This window comes from Ambystoma mexicanum, chromosome 12 (genome assembly GCF_040938575.1).
Source record: "Ambystoma mexicanum isolate Mex_15411 chromosome 12, UKY_AmexF1_1, whole genome shotgun sequence".
Lineage (NCBI taxonomy): Eukaryota > Metazoa > Chordata > Amphibia > Caudata > Ambystomatidae > Ambystoma > Ambystoma mexicanum.
The window spans coordinates 231909955-231932632 of NC_090936.1; positions in this window are offsets into that span (position 1 = coordinate 231909955).

A 22678-nucleotide genomic window follows, 5' to 3' on the forward strand; every position below is an offset into this window, starting at 1 on the left:
ACCGCAGTCCCCACCTCGCTATTCTGGGGGGCATCCTTGCCTTGGGGTCCCCATAGATCGTGAGGAGGGCCAGGTGGTCGGTTACAATGGTGAATTGTTTCCCGTATACAAATAGATGAAAGTATTTGCACGCCCATACCACCGCCAGGCTCTCCTTCTCCGCTTGGGAGTACGCTTGTTCGGTGGTGGTTAGGCTCCTGCTGGTATATGCAACGACAAACACCTCGGTTGGTTTGGAGGGGTCCTTTTGTGTGAGGATGGCTCCCAGCCCGACGGGGCTGGCGCCGACGATCGGTTCTGTATGGCGATGAGCGTTGAAGTATGCCATGTCCTCGGCATTGGCAATGGCATTTCGATGGCCTCGAATGCGTGCTGGCAGTCTCTGGACCACTCAAAAGGTTGATCCTTTCATGTGAGTAGCCGTAGAGGGTTGCTTATTGTGGCAAAATCCTCTAGATATCTTGCGCAATAGCTGGCAAGTTCGAGAAAAGAGCAAAGGTCTGTTGTATTCGTGGGAGGGGAGGCTGTGTTGAGTGCGGCTACTTTGTCTGGATCTGGGCGCATGCCTTTCTCTGAGAAAATGTGTCCGAAGAACCGCAGAGATTTTTTTCGAATTCACATTTCTCCTTATTGAGTGTGAGGCCTGCCGATTGTATCGCTTTGCACACTCGATGTAGGGCCACGTCGTGTTCTTCTTTCGTTTTCCCAAACACTAAACACATCGTCTGAGTAATTGAGGCAGTTAGGGACGTGGCGTATGACTCGGTGGATTTCTTCTTGAAAAATCTCTGCGGCCGACGAGATGCCAAAACTAAGCCGCTTGTATTGGAATAGGCCCATGTGGGTCAAGAAGGTAGTTATATAACGGGATTCAGGACTTATTTCGATTTGATGATATCCCTTCGTCAAGTCCAGTTTGGAAAAAATAGTGGCCCCGTGTAGTAAGTGGATCATGTCCGTGATCATTGGTGCTTGGTGCCTTTCTCTTTCAATGGCTACATTTGCCCTCCACATGTCTACACACATTGCGGATTGAACCGTCTGGGGATTTCTTTGGGACAGGGACTATGGGTGATACCCATGGGGTCGGTCCGGTGACGGGCTCGATGACTTGAGCCTTGATGAGTTTTTCTAGTTCATCCTCTACCTGTTTCTGAATGTGGTATCCCCCTGTAGGGTTGCGCTTCCGGTGGTACATCTGGGTTGATGTGAAGGTGGACTTTCCTGTTTCTGAGTTTCCCTAATCCTCTGAACAGCTTTGGGAATGTGCGTTCAATGGTTTCGGGGTTCGCAAAGTATTTATGCGCCATGAGCTGGTATAGAATGTGCACCAGTCCTGTTGGGTGTCCTGACCCACGTTTGAGCTATCATGCTGCAACATTTGGTGCTGTGGGCTTAGAAAATCCAAAATGGCCAAAAAGCCCACATGTGCGCCAAAATCCAGGAGAACCACGCAGTTTGTGCACACTAAAATGGTTGCCTAACTTGCCACCCACCAGTGTGAGCAGGATGGGCCGGGGTGCCATGAGTGAAATGTGTGCCAAAGGAAAAACCGCACTTTAAAATTACCTTTGGTTTCTCTGAATGCCAGCTCAAAATGCCTATTTTCAAACATTGCAACACATCCAAAAATCTCACTGAACACCAGCGGACATCTGGCAGAATGAAGTATGTGTGCATACTAAATCTGGGAAGTTGAAGAGCCCCAAAACAATGTTCATAACAAGACTGGCTGAGCTCTGCAGGTCTGCAGCAGCCTAACTGAAACTGGATTTAAAACTACCAAAAATCGAAAATGTTTAAATTAACTGAGTGACCTACTTTTGAGTGTCACATAGTTTGTAACTGTTAAAATGTCATAGTTGTGAACTTAGAATAGGCATTCTAGCTGCATGTGTAAAAATTGTTAGTTTTATTTGAATGCAGAAAACTGGATAACTAAAAGTGACATTAGCTGGGGCCTGGCTTAAGGAACTGGATTCTGCCTGACAACTTCCCCCAATTGGAGTGAAACTGGATCCACAGCAGTTCTCAGGCCTGGCTGCATTCTGAGGGGAGGTTACCCCTCTCTGATTGAATTACCAAGGGACTGCTAGAGACTAAACAAAGGACCCAGGCAGATGGTTTATTAGGGTGGTCGTAAATGGCTTCCTTTTGAACAAAGCCCTGCCTTGACTCAGGCAGATGGTTTATTGGGGGGACCGTAAAACAGCTTCCTCTTGGCAGAAGCTGGGAGGGGCAGGGTCTCTGAGCTTGGCAGAAACTGGATAAACTGCTTTCTACACCATGTGACCTGAAAAGACACACCCCTGTTGGCCAGAATATGATTCTAAGAAAGATGTATAACTCACAGTGCGGACTTGTCAAAATTATTTAAATGATACCATAATTCTTGTGATTTTTCTGTGCACGTTTTAAGACGCGTTGGGAATTTGTGTGATGTTCTGGGGCAAAACCCCGCTATTTATTGACACCACATACTCTGTGTTTAAGCTAGCGACCTGGAAAGTTACTGAGATATGTGTGGGAGGGGGGTGCACATGTGTATAAATCTGGAGAAAAATCTGATGTTGCAAAACCCACTAAAAAGCACAAAATGTTGCCATTTCTGAATGCAAGCCCCCAGGAAGAGCAGAGTTTGAACAGAGTATACCTCATGTGATATGTGATGGGTGCATGTAATTTTAACAAATGTGTACCTGTGCAAATATGTATTTGGGTCAAATATAAATTTGTGTGCAATTTGACAGGGGAGTGTCCTTTCTGCAAGCCATTAAATGACATCATTCTGACACACAATCCTGTTCTCCAGTGAGAACGCAAAGAATTCTCCAACCTATCAGAACTCTGAAGGGGTTGGGCCTAGAAAGCTAGCCTCTCCACCCACTTTCAAAACCCATAAAAAGAGACTGCTGGGACAGGTAGAGACATTCAATTCCATTTGCTGCGGAGCATGCTGACCGACAACTTCACATCCAGAGATCCTACACTTAGACTTCCAAGCTAAACAGAGACTACAGAACTTTGAACCAAGACGGCCCACTGCAAGCAAAAGTATTTGTCAGCAGGCCCAAAAATCATTTGCAGACTATCAACAGCCGGGCGAGCTGTTTGAATTCCCTGCCTAGAACATTGCCGGGACCGGTAGCAGTGTCCAGGAGCCGTGCAGATCAGCGCTGTGTCCGGAGAAAGCGGGACAAGGAGCCGTGCAGACCGGTGCTAGACCAGACCAGCAGAACCCAAGATCCAGGAGCAGTGCCGGTGACCCAGAAAGCAGAGCTGTACTCGGAACCGGAGACCAGATCGCTGTGAAGTGCTGTGCGCAGTGACCGGATCCGTGACAAAGTCGCCTTCCTGTCCAAAATCTCTTGTGAGTACTCAGCAAAACTCAGAACATATCCCTTAGTTTAATATAATATAATTCAATCTATTTAACCTAAGTAGAACTGTCACCTGTCATTTTCTAGCTGCAAGCTGTAACCTGTCGCTTTGAACTTTTAAAATTTCAAATCCGAAAAACTACCTTTATTTAATCGTCCGTATCTCTGGAACCGTTTGGGCTAGGAACTTGGTTTAACTTTCCTCTGAAAGCTTTGAATCTCAGCTTTTCAACATGCTTAGTACCAACTTGCTACTTCTTATACTTTTGCCGTAATTGTGATTCACGCATTCGCGAATTTTGCCGCGATTTGGTTAAAAATCCAGCCACGTGTGAAAACAGCAGCTTCCTTGCTTTCCTTTGCCAAAAATTCGTTTAACCTGCTAGTTACTCCTAGATCCTTGCTAAAGTCAGCCTGAACTCATCCCAAGTATATTTCACTCACCCTGAACCTCCTAAAGGGAATTAAAACCATTTTCAGCATATTCCTCACTTCATTGCCAGCACATATAAAAGCATTTTGGGCCTGTGTTTCAAACTTCTGTAGTCTAAGCTTGCTGGGGTGAACTGAATTACATTTGATTGCATTTCTAAGAACTGTGTGCTCTCCTCTTCATTTCCTTACATTGCATAAGGGGGGGGAGTGGATTGCCAGAGAAAAGTGATTACATTGTTTTGTTGAAATCATATTGAGTATTTTCTGTATTGCATTTTCATTCAACATTGCATCCATCTGAAACTAGATAAAGCATTCTCTACCACCTTATTCTTCTGTTCCTATTCCCAAGCGTGCTACCTCATCTTTTATACTACTCCTGGGTAATCAAATCAGTTTATTAGTAGAACATTACCCATTGTTGTTAACTGCTCATGTTCTGAAGTGTGATATTAATTATTAATTTATTATGAAGTGTGATATATATATATTGTTTACATTCTCAAATAAACCGTTTAAACTTGCAAAACAGAACTACTTCTTGGCTCAGTGGGGTCAGGGGGGGGTTCCAAGAGAGGGGTGTTATATAGGGGTAGTCATCCAGAACTCATGAACTGGACATAAAGATATATCAATAAGGGTTTCCATTCAGTATCCCAGACTAGGCATTGACTTAGCTGCAGTGCTGGATTGAATCCTCTTACAAAGTGGGGGCTCGAGTCGGACGTTTGGGTTAGATCTATCACTTGTGCAGATTAATACAGTGTGCCAGCTGACCAGATACACATATCCGGTCGGATCACCACGCTGTGTTACGCTGTAAAGCACTCCTCAAAGGAACGCTCTAAGGAAAAGGTCTGTTTTGCAAAAATAAAATACAAACTTCTGTAAGTCAGGAAGGAACTCAAATTCCAGAATGACGACCTTGGTAGATATGAAAATAGCCAGAGAGCACTTCTTACATAAGCTATTTGTGAGAGGTGAGTGGACTCATCAGGACCAGACGGTCTGGTTGCAGGCAATCGCACCCCAGATCACTGAAACAGGGTCAGATATATGGAGAGACCAGGGTCCCTTACATGTGGCCCTGAGTGAACTATATATGTCCCCTAAGGCCAAGGATGAGCACAACAAGATTGCCAGGGTAGCGGCATATTTATATTTACATATGGGAGCCATGCAGGACAAATGTGCTGAAGGCCAAGATCTGGCGAGTAGGCAACTGCTGGCATTACAGAAGGCCCAATCTGATCTGGACTCTTCTGAGCAGAAGCTGCAGAGGAGCCAGGAGTCAGAAAATGATAGTAGGCAGTATATCATTAAAATAAAAGAGGACATGGATATACTGCAACAGGAAAAGGCTGACCAGGATACCAGAATTCTGGCCTTGCAGAAGGAACGCCAAGACAGTTTGGACTCCCTACTGCAGAGCCAGAAAAAGCTGGAGCAACAGATCAATTTCAACAGGGCATGCACAGAGCAGGTAGCCACCATGCAAATCCAACTAGACAGAGAGAAAGAGGAGAGCAATAAACTGATCCTGAAAGACCTGGATACCCAGGCAGAGTTTGATCAGGAGCGCCAGAAAGCTGGGGCTTTCCAAAGGCAAAGGGACGACCTGACGGTACAGATGCAGACTCTTAGTCAGGAAAGGGACACCTAAGGCCAGGAAGTCTGCCACTTAAAAAGAAAAATGGAAGAAAATCACCTGGCCCACCAGGGACTGGGTGACCTCCAAAAAGAACACCAGGACTTGCTAGAGCACACCAGGAGGGTGGAGGAGGCTCTGGCAAGACAGGAGCAGGCCAGTAGGGATGGGACTCAGGAGGTAACCCTCCTGCAGCAAAGACTGGCCCAGTGCTCCAGGACCAATCAGGAAACGCAGAGAGAGAATGAGGCTCTCTGCCAGCACAATGATAGGCTCCAACAACCGGTAGCAATGCAGGAGAGACTGATAGAGTCTAGTAAGGCCTTAACTGAGGAACTGAAGGTGCAGGCTCTTGCATTGCAAGAGGGAGCAGGGGCGGATAGAGACCAGGTTCGCTGGGAAAGGGAAACTCCTGAGCATAACCTCAGGAGCCCTAGTACCAGAGGCCTTTATCTCTCTCAGTCCCTGGACTCTGCCACCCCCATGTCCCCTGGCGCACATGAGCACCGGGCCACAGGGATGGCAGATTACTATCCAGCCAGAAGCATGGGGCTCATAGGCCAGTACCTCCCAGGAATGGATGGGCGGGCATCCGGGTATGGGCACCCAAGCACAGTGCAATTTAGTGGGGAACCCCAGGAGAATAGGCCCATTAAGGGCATCCTGAAAACTTCTGCCCAGTTAGGTCAGTGGGGGGGGTACCCATCAAGTCCTGGCAGCAAGGAGGAATCTGAAGACTCCTCTGAACGGCGCAGGACACAGGAGACCAGGTCCCCACATTCTGCCAGCCAATCCCAGGCTCGCAGAATCCGGGAAAACCTGGAAGATCAGACAGGAACCTCTGGGAGCAGTGCCTCTGAGTCAGAGGATGAATGGACCAGGGTTACCTGAAGCAAAAAGGCCAATAAGGCAAAAAGGGCCTTGCTTAAGGACCCATTGAAACAGATTAAGGCAATCAGGAGTGTCATCACGCCTTATCATAAGAACGCCAAGTACTCTGTTTGGGAACACTTGGAGCTCTATGAGCAAATGATGGAGACTTTTCATTTGAAGGACAGCCAAAGCTGTATCCAATATGTAAAGTGGACATTCTCCCCAGAGTACTCCAGTTTCTTTGCGGGGCTGGAGGACCAAAATCATTCAAGGTGGTCCACCTATAGGGCGGCCATATTAAAACATTTTTCTGTTCACAGAAATCCCCAAGAGGCTCGCAAGGCAGCCTACAATTTGCAATGTGGGGAGGATCAGGCCCCACAAGAATTTGTGCAAGAACTGAAATGTGCCTTTGCGCAGACCACCAGAAGGGTGCGCACAGACAGCAGAGAATTTGTCAATACATTTTTCCATGCCTTGCCCAAATACATCATGACCCAGCTCGTGAGAGATTTTCACGAGAAAAGATCTTTAGACTGGGTCATTGAACAGGCTACCCGGATCTATGAGGTGCAGAAGCCCATAGAAAATAAAAATAATGCGCCCAAAAACCCCAAAACTAACAGCACCCCTGCTGCTGCCAAGTTGGCAGAGGTAAAGGTTGCCCCCGTTTTAGACTTGGAGATGGGGGGGCCTAAAAATCTACCGGCACCTAATAATCCTAAACCCAGAAATCCCTCGGGCCAGTCACAGACAGGGAGTCGAGGAGGTAGTCCCACAAATGGGGTCCCCCGCTCCCCTGACTATGTAAGTCCCCGCTACAAGGGAAACCGACCAATCCTGGGTTATGTGTGGACTCCTCCAGCCCAAGGGGGGGGATCCAGCCAAGCACCTGACCCGGGGAACTTCCCTCCTAACTTCCCCCAGGAGGGCAGAAATTCTCCAAATCCTGGGCAGAACTTTTTCCCCAGGTATCCACCCAATTTCCAGCCCCAAAATCATCCATCCTTCTTTCCCCAATTCCCTGAGCTCAAGACAACCTAATCCGGGAGAGGGGAGGCCAAGGGTAGAGGGGTACCAAAATCTTCCCAACCAGGGGTACTACCAGAGAAGTGATAGCTACCCTTCCCGGGATCAGCCCAGGGGAGAAAATAGAGCCCCGTATCAGCCTGAGCGGGTTTCCCAGTTAGAGCGCCAGGTCCAAAATATGGCACGGGATCTGGGTCACATACTGAGGGCTCAACAGAACCCTCAGATGAGCATGCCACCGCAGAATGCTCCAAACTCTGGACCTGGTGCTCCAGAACAATGACGGGGGCAGCACCCCGATAACACACCGGTTCCCAGGGAGGAGGCACAAGGGGAAGGGGGGGTGTAAAGTCTTGGAGGAAGCTTCCTTCCCAACTTGTAAACAGCCCCTGGAAAACCAGGAACCGGAAACAAAATCTCCTACCCCTGAAAGCCTGCCTCCCAAGGAGCAGAGGGGGGGGTAGGAGAAACAAAGGACCCAAACAGACCCACTTTGTGGAGGTACAGATCTTCCAATTTGAGGGAGAGGGATCCTCAGAAGATCCTGGGAAAAGGATGTTCTCCTTCAGAGATGGGGGACTCCTCCCAACGAAAAATGGGTCCCAAGGGATTCCAATCCAGACTGGGGAGATATGGAGACTGAGCTACCGCCGCCCATCATCTCATCCCAGAACCCACAATACCAAAATCCCCTGGTTCAAACCCATCCTGGTGACTGCCTCCAAGAAGGGGGAGGCGGCCCAGAACCGGAACCAGGGGAACCCACAATGGCTCTAATCTCCAGTTGCCAACTTTTTCTTTCAGATTCCCAAGGCTCTCCACAGAATTCTGCCCAAATCTCTTTGCTAGCAATGTCCAAAACCAGAAAGTTAGCCCACCAGTTGTCCAAAAATGTGCATTATATGTGCCCCCTTGAGGAGAAGGAGGGAAGATACTATGCCCCGGTACAAGTACAGGGGCAGGGTACAATTTTGGCACTGGTGGACACTGGATCCCAAGCTACCCTTCTGTCCAAAAGGGCCTTTGAGGAACTAAATGCCGGAAGGGGGGAGAATTACCATATTCCTCTCACCTCTCTTCCTGGACAACTGCAGAACTTTGACGGGAAGGAAATTCCCGTTGAGGGGACTGCAGACTTGGACATTAAAATTGGGCGACACAAGTTGAAACACCCGGTCATAGTAGTGACTCCAGAGGGCACCCCTTGTTTACTAGGGAATGACCTCCTGAGAAGGTTGTCACCTCTAATAGATTGTGTAAACAAGGTCCTCTGGACCCCGACTAGCCGACCAATAAAATTAAAACAGAGTGTCAACCATGTTAGTTTAAACGGCACCTGCCACATGGTTGAACAAAAATCTGACCAAGTAGAATTTCACTTCCAGAACAACCAGATTCCAGACGTGACAGTAATAGCAGTAGGACAACAGACTGGTGATGGGGGGTCCTCTCTATTTCTGAAAATCAACCTTCCTTCCAGTTTAAGGTGGTATTCCACACTGGAAGGAAACACCCTGAAATTCTTTACTAATCCACAATCAGAAACTCTCACTCCTATAGTCCAGAAAGATGTGAAATCAGCTCAGAGCCTGGCTGATATTCAGCATATTGGAGAGCAGTTGTTCATCCCTGTTCAGTTAAATGATGGGAAGGACTCTGTTCTCGCTTGAGTGTGTGTGAACAATGGTAAGAGCTTCATCAGCGAAGCCATGTTCCGCCAACTCCCAAAAGATCCAGCCATTCCCACATTCAAACTGATAGACAAATGGGAAATGGACCTGGAAGCACCCAATTCCAAACATCTCCTGCCAAGCAGGTATATGCTCAAAATCTCCATTGGCAACAAGAGCATAGTCCACAATTGTTGGGTCGTGCGAGACGTCACTGCCGCTTTTTACTTAGGCAGTGACATTCTCAATCGCTTTGCCATTAGTTTGGACCTAATAAACTTCAAAGCTTGGTCCCGATTAGCAGATAATCCCATGGGCTTTGATGATCTAGAAAAAGCATTTAGGTCAGCTCAATTGCTACCTTATGCAGTTGAAATTCAGATCAAAGAGGAAGTCACCATCCCAGAAAGGACCCGACAATTCTCCCTGGAAGTGAAAGTTAAAAGAGGACAATATTTGCAAAACCCTGATGCTTATATACATCTAAATGCTTCTCTCCAACAGCAAGGGTTGGGGGTAAACCCAACTCCATTAGTCAACATAGAACATGACACCATTCCAATGGAGGTGGATAACAGCGACTTAAAGAGTATTACTCTAGCCGCAGGCACCATCATTGGAATGGCGGTTGATGACCGACATTTTTCCATTGATTTAGGAAATGAACTGTTAGGACCAATCCCCAAGGACTGCTTTGACAGTGACAGTGATGACAATACAACACCAGACAGGATTTTTACCCGGCATGGGGGGAACTTCCTGGTGTACACTTCTTGCCCTTATGGTAAGGAAGATGTGACTTGTGACTTCAGGAGGGATGAGGTGATTTTCCAGGTCCATGAGGGCTGCCTTTCCCACCTGAAGCCTCCAGTCCAAATCAGCACTCTGACCAGGGACTTCTCCACCCAGCTGGAGGAGGCCGCTGAAATAGCCAAACCAGAAGTCTTTCCAGGCTTCAGGCAGATGGTGGAAGAGAGAGTCAACCTAGCTGATGCCTGTGTGACTCTGGAACAAAAGTTGAAACAAGTTTTCTTGGATTTCCAAGATCTCTTTGCGGTAGACTCATATGAGTGTGGTCGCACCGACATCCACACAACAACAATCCCCACGGACCCTGGCATGACTCCAGTGTTTGTGAAGCAATATCGTTTGCCTCTCGCATCCATGGAGTCCCTTACTGAAATAATTAAGAACCTTGAGTCCCGGGCAATAATTTGTCCAATACACAGCACCTTCAATAATCCGGTGCTGGGAATACTGAAGCCAAACGGCCAGTGGAGACTCTGCGCCGACCTCAGGGAGCTCAACAAATGGGTCCATACTTCCCGATGGCCTCTGCCCTACATTGACCAAGGGCTGGCCCAGATCCAGGGGTCACAGGTATTCACTGCAATAGACCTGACCAATGGATACTGGACTGTGCCTGTCAGTAGGGAGGACCAATACAAGCTGGCTTTTACCTTTGGGGGCCAGCAGTACACATGGACCCGGACTCCCTTCGGATACCTCAACTCCGGCAATGAATTCAACATTTTCCTACACAAGGCCATGCCCGACCTGGGTGCAAGGGGTAACCTGGCTTATGTAGATGATGTCCTCATCAAAAGTTCATCTGTGGAGGAACACATAGCGGAGATCCGTTATGTTCTGACCCAGTTGAGGGCTGCCGGAGCAAAACTTTCCTTTCAGAAAGCACAGTGGTGTAGAACCCGTGTTAATTTCTTGGGGCATGAGATTACTCCTCAGGGTCTCTGTCCCCAAGAAAAGAAAGTGGAAGCACTCCAGAAACTGAAAGACCCCACGACTCTGCGGGAACTAAGGAGCCTCCTTGGACTGACTAATTACAGCAGAAAGTTCATTGAGGGCTACGCAGAGATCACTAGACCCCTGATTCATCTCCTGAAAGGGGGGGTCAAGTGGGAATGGGGTCCAGAACAATCCGAGGCAGTAAGACAACTCAAAAGAAGCCTCTCACAAGCGCCTTGCCTAGCTTACCCTGTCAGAAACAAGGAGTTCTTCCTGGAGACAGGGTTCTCTAATACGTGCTTGACGGCAGTATTATACCAAAAGCATGACAAGGTCAATAAAGTAATCTCCTATGCGAGCAAAACTTTATCCTCTGTGGAGGAAAAATTCAATGATTGTGAGAAGGCACTCCTGGCAACGGTGTGGGCATTGAAGAATTACCGCCCGTTTATCCAGGGGGAACACATCATAGTGGAGACTCCACACCAGCCTCTGCAATATCTCCAAAGTGACAGAATCCGGGCCGGAAATGTGAGTAATTCCCGAATTACTTCCTGGATTCTGTCAATGCAAGGCTTTCCTGTGGAGGTCAGATATGGCCAAAACAAGAAGAGTCCCCTCGCGCAAGGTCTGGCTGACTTGCATGATTGTGCCAGAGAAAACTGTCTCGAGGACGAAAGTCTAAAAATCAAGGACAACATGGAGGCATACCTTAATTCCCCACATAAAGTCTTTGAAGAAGACAAGTGTGAGGGAATGCCCACTGTCTATGTGGATGGATGCTCTTACCATGTTGACAACGACGGGGAGAAAGAACTGGTGGCTGGCGTAGGGAATGCATGGGTGAAGGAGTTCCCAGAACCCTCCGCTGGATACAAAATTGGTCCCCGAAGTAGTCAGGTGGCAGAATTGAGGGCTGTGCATCAAGACATCCTCACTGCTGTCCAACATCAACTCCACGAACTGGTCCTAATCACAGATTCGGATTATGTACGGAACGGGTTCGTGGAGCACCTGGTTAATTGGAAAACCAGAGGCATGTTATGTGCCAATAACAAACCCTTGAAACATGGGAAGTTAATCCAAAACATTGATGATCTGGTCACATCGAATGGGATGACCATCTACTGGAAAAAGATCAAGGGTCATTCCAAAGTAGAGGGACCAGACAAAACTGGAAATGACTTAGCTGATCAGCTGGCCAAAACCGGGGCCATCCAAGGGGATCTAATCGAAATAGAGTCCCTGTTGGGGGAAATCCAGGTCACTGCTATCACTAGGTCCCAGACAAATGCTCACAATGATCTTTCAACTGCCCAATGGAGCAAGGAGACCCCTGATGCTGATTTGATTACAGCTCAGAAGGGGGATCCAATAATTGGTAAATTTTACCAACACATTGAGGACCCTGAAAACTTTCCCCTGACGGATACCGATTACAACGGGAAAGAGGACCTTAGAGTGTTGATGAAATGTCCAAAAATGTTCCGAATCCAGGACAGTTTGCTGGTAAGGAAATCCAAAGCTGGCCAAGATCAGTGGGTGGTTCCTACCTCATTCCGAAGCCTGATGATAAGTCACGCCCATGATGCGGCCACCGCCGGTCATAGGGGGTTTCACACAACACTGGAGATCTTAAGAGAGGTTGCCTACTGGCCACACATGGGCCAGGACCTCAACCAATATTTGAAGGGTTGTCTTGTGTGTGCACAATTCCAGCCAACATCCCTCACACACCGGGCGCCTCTCCAAAAGAGGGGAATGACACTCCCATGGTCAGATTTACAAATCGACTTTGTAGGCCCCGTGATTCGCTCCGCTAGGGGGAATAAGTACATGCGGACTGTGACATGCTTGTTTACCAAGTGGGTGGAATGTCTCCCAGCCCCAAACTGCAAGGTAGAAACGGCAGCTGCCTTGATGATTAACCACATCTTTTCCCGTTTTGGTCTACCTCAAAGGATTGAGTCAGACAGAGGTAGCCACTTCACCAGTGAAGTAATGACAAAGATGTGGGAGATACTGGGGGTCAAGAGAAAGCTACACATTGCTTACAGGCCAGCTTCTTCTGGAGCAGTGGAACGCTACAACCGGACAATTGTGAGCATCTTAAAAAAGTTTGTGGCAGATTCTGGGCCAAGTTGGGATATCCGATTACCTCTGGTCCTAATGGCCATCAGATCTACCCCTTCATCTGCAACCAAAATGTCACCATTTGAGTTGATGACTGGGCGCAAGATGGTGCTTCCTCAGCATTTGCTCTACAGGACCCAAGAGCAGACACTAATAAATGCCTCCACAACTCATGAGTATGTGGAGAATTTAAGGAAACACCTTCAACATGCTTTTGCTTATGCTCAGCGGAATCTAGAAGGATCAGCTGATAGCATGAAGACCCACTATGACCTGAAAACTTCCAGGAAGGAATATCAGGTGGGGGACCGGGTCTATTTATACAACTTCCAAAGAAACCAGGCGAAACAGCGAACCTTTTTGCCTACATGGAAGGGACCCTATGAGATTATAGACAAGATCTCCCCTGTGGCCTACAAGATCCGCATCCCCAAAGGCAGTTTGGCAGAGGGGGAAGACAAGTGGGTCCACATAAACCAGTTGAAGTGTTGCCATCCCAGACACACTTTGCAGCAACTGGAGGAGTCCTCTGCAATCCCAGAGGGTACCGCTCCAGAGTAATTCAATTCCAACCCTAAAAGATCCTACATATAGCCTATCAAATTCTGTGTTTCTCAAGTTTATGTGTTCCTGTCTCTTCATTTAAAAAAATGTGCATGTTCATATCTGTTGAGTTCTAAAATATATATGCCACCCCACTATATCAATGGTGGGGGAGAAATGTCCATGAATAGGTATTGCCGCTTTTCCTTTGTTGTCCTAGGAGAAAGAAAACCTGGAGACTGGCCAAGGAGGACGATCCGGGGACCGGGAGCCGAGACCCAAGGGGCCCGGGGTACCGCCCAATATTCCCATCAGGACCGGCGAGGAGAACCGATCGAGCAATACCGGATTGAGGAAAAGATGCTGAACTGTGCCATTTGCAGAATTGGAAGAAGATTATGCGGACATACCAGTGCGTGGGTCATCACCTTCTGTGCACCCGACTCCCCATCAACTCAAATTCAAAGTGCAGTCGCGTGGGGGGGCTTTGTTGGGTCTCCTGACCCACGTTTGAGCTATCATGCTGCAACATTTGGTGCTGTGGGCTTAGAAAATCCAAGATGGCCAAAAAGCCCACATGTGCGCCAAAATCCAGGAGAACCACGCAGTTTGTGCACACTAAAATGGTTGCCTAACTTGCCACCCAACAGTGCGAGCAGAATGGGCCGGGGTGCCATGAGTGAAATGTGTGCCAAAGGAAAAACCGCACTTTAAAATTACCTTTGGTTTCTCTGAACGCCAGCTCAAAATGCCTATTTTCAAACATTGCAACACATCCAAAAATCTCACTGAACACCAGCGGACATCTGGCAGAATGAAGTATGTGTGCATACTAAATCTGGGAAGTTGACGAGCCCCAAAACAATGTTCATAACAAGACTGGCTGAGCTCTGCAGGTCTGCAGCAGCCTAACTGAAACTGGATTTAAAACTACCAAAAATCGAAAATGTTTAAATTAACTGAGTGACCTACTTTTGAGTGTCACATAGTTTGTAACTGTTAAAATGTCATAGTTTTGAACTTAGAATCAGCATTCTAGCTGCATGTGTAAAAATTGTTAGTTTTATTTGAATGCAGAAAACTGGATAACTAAAAGTGACATTAGCTGGGGCCTGGCTTAAGGAACTGGATTCTGCCTGACAACTTCCCCCCAATTGGAGTGAAACTGGATCCACAGCAGTTCTCAGGCCTGGCTGCATTCTGAGGGGAGGTTACCACTCTCTGATTAAATTACCAAGGGACTGCTAGAGACTAAACAAAGGACCCAGGCATATGGTTTATTAGGGTGGTCGTAAATGGCTTCCTTTTGAACAAAGCCCTGCCTTGACTCAGGCAGATGGTTTATTGGGGGGACCGTAAAACAGCTTCCTCTTGGCAGAAGCTGGGAGGGGCAGGGTCTCTGAGCTTGGCAGAAACTGGATAAACTGCTTTCTACACCATGTGACCTGAAAAGACACACCCCTGTTGGCCAGAATATGATTCTAAGAAAGATGTATAACTCACAGTGCGGACTTGTCAAAATTATTTAAATGATACCATAATTCTTGTGATTTTTCTGTGCACGTTTTAAGACGCGTTGGGAATTTGTGTGATGTTCTGGGGCAAAACCCAGCTATTTATTGACACCACATACTCTGTGTTTAAGCTAGCGACCTGGAAAGTTACTGAGATATGTGTGGGAGGGGGGTGTACATGTGTATAAATCTGGAGAAAAATCTGATGTTGCAAAACCCACTAAAAAGCACAAAATGTTGCCATTTCTGAATGCAAGCCCCCAGGAAGAGCAGAGTTTGAACAGAGTATACCTCATGTGATATGTGATGGGTGCATGTAATTTTAACAAATGTGTACCTGTGCAAATATGTATTTGGGTCAAATATAAATTTGTGTGCAATTTGACAGGGGAGTGTCCTTTCTGCAAGCCATTAAATGACATCATTCTGACACACAATCCTGTTCTCCAGTGAGAACGCAAAGAATTCTCCAACCTATCAGAACTCTGAAGGGGTTGGGCCTAGAAAGCTAGCCTCTCCACCCACTTTCAAAACCCATAAAAAGAGACTGCTGGGACAGGTAGAGACATTCAATTCCATTTGCTGCGGAGCATGCTGACCGGCGACTTCACATCCAGAGATCCTACACTTAGACTTCCAAGCTAAACAGAGACTACAGAACTTTGAACCAAGAAGGCCCACTGCAAGCAAAAGTATTTGTCAGCAGGCCCAAAAATCATTTGCAGACTATCAACAGCCGGGCGAGCTGTTTGAATTCCCTGCCTAGAACATTGCCGCGACCGGTAGCAGTGTCCAGGAGCCGTGCAGATCAGCGCTGTGTCCGGAGAAAGCGGGACCAGGAGCCGTGCAGACCGGTGCTAGACCAGACCAGCAGAACCCAAGATCCAGGAGCAGTGCCGGTGACCCAGAAAGCAGAGCTGTACTCGGAACCGGAGACCAGATCGCTGTGAAGGGCTGTGCGCAGTGACCGGATCCGTGACAAAGTCGCCTTCCTGTCCAAAATCTCTTGCGAGTACTCAGCAAAACTCAGAACATATCCCTTAGTTTAATATAATATAATTCAATCTATTTAACCTAAGTAGAACTGTCACCTGTCATTTTCTAGCTGCAAGCTGTAACCTGTCGCTTTGAACTTTTAAAATTTCAAATCCGAAAAACTACCTTTATTTAATCGTCCGTATCTCTGGAACCGTTTGGGCTAGGAACTTGGTTTAACTTTCCTCTGAAAGCTTAGAATCTCAGCTTTACAACAAGCTTCGAATCGACTCCTTATACTTTTGCCGTAATCGTGATTCACGCATTCGCGAATTTTGCCGCGATTCGCAATTTGGTTAAAAATCCAGCCACGTGTGAAAACAGCAGCTTCCTTGCTTTCCTTTGCCAAAAATTCGTTTAACCTACTAGTTACTCCTAGATCCTTGCTAAAGTGAGCCTGAACTCATCCCAAGTATATTTCACTCACCCTGAACCTCCTAAAGGGAATTAAAACCATTTTCAGCATATTCCTCACTTCATTGCCAGCACATATAAAAGCATTTTGGGCCTGTGTTTCAAACTTCTGTAGTCTAAGCTTGCTGGGGTGAACTGAATTACATTTGATTGCATTTCTAAGAACTGTGTGCTCTCCTCTTCATTTCCTTACATTGCATAAGGGGGGGGGGAGTGGATTGCCAGAGAAAAGTGATTACATTGTTTTGTTGAAATCATATTGAGTATTTTCTGTATTGCATTTTCATTCAACATTGCATCCATCTGAAACTAGATAAAGCATTCTCTACCACCTTATTCTTCTGTTCCTATTCCCAAGCGTGCTACCTCATCCTTTATACTACTCCTGGGTAATCAAATCAGTTTATTAGTAGAACATTACCCATTGTTGTTAACTGCTCATGTTCTGAAGTGTGATATTTATTATTAATTTATTATAAAGTGTGATATATATATATATTGTTTACATTCTCAAATAAACCGTTTAAACTTGCAAAACAGAACTACTTCTTGGGTCAGGGGGGTTCCAAGAGAGGGGTGTTATATAGGGATAGTCATCCAGAACTCATGAACTGGACTTAAAGATATATCAATAAGGGTTTCCATTCAGTATCCCAGACTAGGCATTGACTTAGCTGTAGTGCTGGATTGAATCCTCTTACAGTCCCATGTCGACCGCTGTCTTGAAACTCAAGATACATCCGCTGTTAGCCTCCGTTTTGAGTATATGTAGCAGTATTTTCACCGTGTGGGATTTGTGGGTGCACCATGCCGTGATAGTGCCCTTGCATGGCAGCGGTGTTGTTGCTCCGTATGGGTATGTTTCCACAGTGGCCTTGCGTATTTTTGGGGGATTGGCGAGGGTGTTGTATGCCTGCTCACTGATGATGTTGACGGTTGCCCCGGTGTCTATTAAAAATTCAAGTGGCGTGTTGTTGACTTGTAAGGTAAGTATGGGACTGTGCTGGGTGGCCGTTTTGTTTTCACCTATCCTTTTTTTTGGTCGTCTTCCGAGGAAGGAGTGTCACTGGATGTGGGAGATCTAATTTCTATGTATCTGAGGTATCTTCTCCTTTGGGTGTGTCTTGGGGCTTCCATCGACTGTCTCTCCTCTCTAGATGGGGCATTGCGGCGTTCTCTGCCTTCTCTGTGTGGTGTCCTGTACTCGTCCTCTTGTCTCGTGCCTATTGGGCTGTGTCGTGTGTTTCATCTGATGGTCTGTGCCTGTTTGATGTGGGGGCGGGTGCGTTTTTACATACTGCCCTGAAATGGTCCACCCCGCCACAGGCGGCGCATTGTTGTCCTACTGTGGGGCACTCTCCTGTGTGCGGGAATTCGTATCCGCACCTGTAGCACGTGGCCTCTAGTCGTTTGCTGTTGGTGTTCGTGAAGGAGGCCAGTTTGTTGACTTGGTCCTGCGAGTGTTGTTGAAGTGCAATCTTGCCAAGGCTGTCCAATTGGGTCTCTTCCGCTGCTTCCATCCTGGCTGGGGCCAACATTTCTTCGAGAGTCCTCTGTTTCTGTAGTAATTAATTTCGGAACGGTTGTGACAGGCATCCCGCGATGACTTGCAAGTGTAATGCCTCCTCATTTGAGTATCGGTGAAACTCGCAATATTTGAGCTTGATGTAGAGGCGCATTACAAAATTGTCAAAGGACTCGCCCTTCTCTTGTCTGGTGGTGTGGAATATATGCCTCTCATAATCGATGTTGGTATGTGGGGCAAAATATTCAGTGAGTTTGCCATGTAACTCTCCATAAGTGGCATTGTCTAGGTTAAGTAGCTCGCCTGCAATGTCCCTGACTGCCATCCCTACCGCTACCGACAGAGTGTTTTTTAGTCTGTCATCATCCGTGAGACCTATGGCCCCTACGTGGAATTTTAAATCTCTCAGCCATATGGCCCAATGAGGTCCTAGGTTGGTGGTGTCACTGAGGTCGAACAGCGGGGGCATATTTAGTGTTTGAGTGGTCCCGCCTACCACCGCTGCTTGATTCATGTTGGCATTTGCATGGTTGTCTCCGTCAGAGCGAGATGATTATGCAGTGGTGGCTGTGGACGCCGAAGATGCCACTGGACTCGACATGGTGATGCCCCACTTGGTGGTGTGGGTGAGGTGGTGGTGGGTTGCACTTTTGTGAGAGAGGCTAGGCCTGGATGGGCTCTATAACTCTTTGTCTCCGTAGCAGTCTCTGAGAGTTTAATTAGATGTGCTTTTTCTTATCCCTCATCAGGGGCTAGGGTCGCGTTTCCCTGGGTTTTGTTTTGTGTGGGAAGCGGGCTGTACCTTCAGTAGAGAGCAGCGCGTTCCTTGCTCTGCTGATGCGCCCTCCACGTGGGCGGCGGCAGGTCGTTTGTCCCTGCCTCACAGCTTTCTCCGTGTGCAGGCGCACGTATCACTTCCCAGTGAGATGCCTATGGGCCCGCCCTCCTTGAGAGCACGCGTGCGTCTCTGCATGTTATGGAGTGTACCTGCTCCGATTCCTTGAAGCGGACCGCCAGGTGCCAATCTCCGTGTTGCCGCGTGTTGTGGACCGTACCTGCTCCGACTCCTTGGGGCGGGCTGCCGGGTATCCGGAGCCTCCGTGCTGCGACGCTGCGTTGCGTGTGCTGTGGGCTTTGGCTCAGTGTGTCCGCTGCTTGCCGGGGGCGCCGACGCACACACGCTGTCCGATGACAGCCCCCTTTATGGCATTAGGTTCGTGCTCGTCGCCATTGTAGAAGGCTCGAGTCGGCCTTCTCTCATACCAGACGCGCAGGGGAAATAATGAGGCAGACACAGGATACATGGAAGTACGACCTTCTTTATTCAGGCGTATTCATAACTGCAACCTGCACACCCCTTTCACCCAAACCCTCCCTAACCCAACGTCACTTCCTTGCCCCTGGGACCGCAATGGTGGAACTCCTACCAAACGAGGTGGATGGGCTGTTTCCCCGAGTCAGAGTGCTGCGGCACTTCCTGACATGTTGTTCCCTTGTCTGCCAGTCCCTGTCCAACTTGGCCCCATTTACAAAAAATAAGAAAAAATATGCATATGAAAGGCAAACATCCTGTCCTCCCATAACCAGTTAAGCAAACGCTGTGAGGCTCTGGCTGATTGCCATTCTAATACGAAGCCACACGCAGCGTCCTGGACGGGGCTGTCTGCAGTCCCTTAACGACCTGCAAGTATGCCTTTCTTTTATCACCAGCGCTCCCATTGTATGTTGTGTGCAGACATTTTGCATTGAAGGGCTCATTCAATATGAGACACACTTTGAAGACTCATTACCTAGCAAAGAGGTAAACACTTACAGGGTATATACGGCAACACTTAGTTTAGTCATGATGGAAACAAACACTGGCAATGTCAATAGTTTGGGCTTTTGTGTAGTCATTGAAAAGGCACTTGGTAGGCACTGCAGTAGTGGTATGAACGGTGCAGGTGTGGGATAAGTATCTGGGCATCTAATAGCAGTGCCTGGCAAATGTTTGATACGTTTACAAAAGCCAACAACCGTTGACAGGACTTCACTTAAGGACACACACAGTGCTTATAACTTGATTGGCTGAAGGCATACCAATTTAAGATATTTTTATTACACCAGTAGCATTTACAGCTCAAATTAAGTCATTAACTCTCAGAAGACTGCTTCGAAAAGACAAAAGGCTCGCGTTTTGAGTGCAAAGTTTAATGTTAAGGCTTGAGTAAAGAGAGCTCAAAGAGTTCCCATTAGAAGGTGTTTTGGGCAGGAACAGTGTGGGGTATTAGCATGGCAATGGGCGGTCGATGGCTGGGCCACCTACAAACTGTGTGTCCCTCATATGCGATTTCTCCATATATGTACTCTAATGCAATAGTTTTGGCGTTTAATAAACGCACGCTACAAGACGATTAAGATGCATTGACGGGTACATTGCTCTAAAGTAGTCTCTTCTAGGGATGTAACGGTATAACGGTATACCGTTAAAGATAACGTGAACCACTTAATTGAACAATAATAACCGTCACATTGTTTATACCGTTTATACCGTTAAGTGTGCTTTTCAATCTGATTTGGAAAGGCTGCAGTAAGCAAGTGCTGCACAGTCTTGGTCTTGCACTGTTGGATGTGCCGTCTGCCAAGTAGTTTCAGTTGGAGCAGTTTTTAATGCCATTCCATAAATCACACGTGCCTGACATAAAAAAAATATGTTAGCAATAGGAAGAATAAATACAGTGCCAAGAATGAAAAGGGTTTACTTTGGGATGGCGGTTTTGGGGTTTATATATTTATAATGGATAAAGTTTGCTAAACATATGACAATGCTGGATTACCCTGGTTCCATCATTGAATTTACATATAATAAGTCACACTGCTAAATTCACTCAGCTCTGTGGGTATTCCCTGCAGCCATACCAAAGGGTAACATGTCTGTGATTACTGAACACCTTTTGGCCCGCAAGTAAACTAAAGGCTGTAACGGAGAGGGAGAGGGAGAGAGAGGGGGTCGGTGTGTATGCGCACAAGCGTATACTACCATCAGCCTCCATTGTTCTGTGGCATGCAGGTTATCAAGATGGCAACATGTTCATCTTCACCAGTAGCCAGTGGGGGAGCTAAAAGCCTAAATGACCACTTAAGAAAAGCTATTCAGTTTGCTTTGCCAGTCGCAGCAGGGCTTCCCCCCCCCCTCCTCCTCTCCACACGTGTGTTTGGTGGAAGCAAGGGGTGGCATTTCAGTGGAAAGTATGTTGAAAAGCCCAATTCTGGCCCTGGGTGCCTGATTTTGTTTGTGATGATAAATCTGACAATTTATGACCTTTTAGAAAATATTTGTTAAGATTAATTAACATCACCTGCTATACCGCGATAACCATGATATACCGTCATTTGGCAAGAAGGTTATCATACCGTCATAAAACTAATACCGTGACGCCCCTAGTCTCTACCCTACTGTAGCCGGTGGAAATTTGTGCGGTACATATTATATAACCGAGTTTTGCAAAAAAAGGACGGGAAGTTCAAAATGTAACAGTGACAATCATCAGAGGTTAAGTCCTACAAAAAAGTGGGGGGATTTATTACACAATGAGATGTGACGTAACCATAAATTAGCATATCAAGGTGAACTAACACGTTTGCAAGGTACTAGGTATTAGTACATTGTAAACGTGGGTGTACATTAAATACGCTTGGCAAAATGTTTTTGATGTATTGTGCTGCCTCTGTACATCACTTATAAGTTAATTACAGTTTTACAATGTTCACTGCCAACCCTGCATCAAAACTAAAATTCATCATAACGGAAATTGACTTGTTCCACTTAAAGAGGGCGCTATGTGGCTTTTTTTGCCATTTCGGGGCTGCGGTTCAGAAACAAGCCTTTGCACTTAGTCCCTGTTGACTTGTCCCATATCTGGAAAAGGGCCATGGGAGGGCAGGTTCTCTTGTCAGCAGCTAAGGGTGCCAATACGTGATGTTGATGAAGCTGGCTACTAGTTCCCATCCGAGAAATAAACCATTGGTTGCTAGGGCCATTTCTCAGATGGGGAATAGCTGCTTCAGTGTGAGTAGGCTACTTCCCATTAGAGAATTGGCCCTTTTTGCCCCTAGTGGCCAAGTCCTGCATAATAATAGGTTTGTATCTTACACTGAGAAGGCGAGTTACCATTAGAGAAATTGCCCTTTTTGCTCCCCTAGTGGTCAGGTCCTGCATAATAATTGATTTTAGCTTACTCACATTTTAGCTTACTCACATTTAGAAGGCTAGTTCCCATTAGAGAATTTGCCCTTTTTACACCTAGAAGTCAGGTCCTGCATAATAATGGGTTTTAGCTTACTCATATAGAGAGGGCTAGTTCCCATTAGCGAAATGGCCCTTTTTTACCCCTAGTGGTCAAGTCCTGCATAATAATGTGTTTTAGCTTACTCACATTGAGAAGGCTAGTTCCCATTAGACAAGAGGACCTTTCTGCCTCTCCAGGTCGGAGGGCCGTTTCTCTAATGGGAAATAGCTGCTTCAGTGTGAGTGGGCTAGTTCCCACTAGACGAGAGGACATTTCTGCCTATCCAGGTCAGAGGGTCGTTTCTTTAATGGAAATAGCTGCTTAAGTGTCCCCGCAAAAATATCGCCATACAAAAATATTGGCATATATTTGCGGAAATATTAAGCCATGGAACCTGCAGTGGACACCCCTGCAACCCTCATATTATTTTAAAGGGAGTGGTGGACACCCCCTCAACCCCTGCTC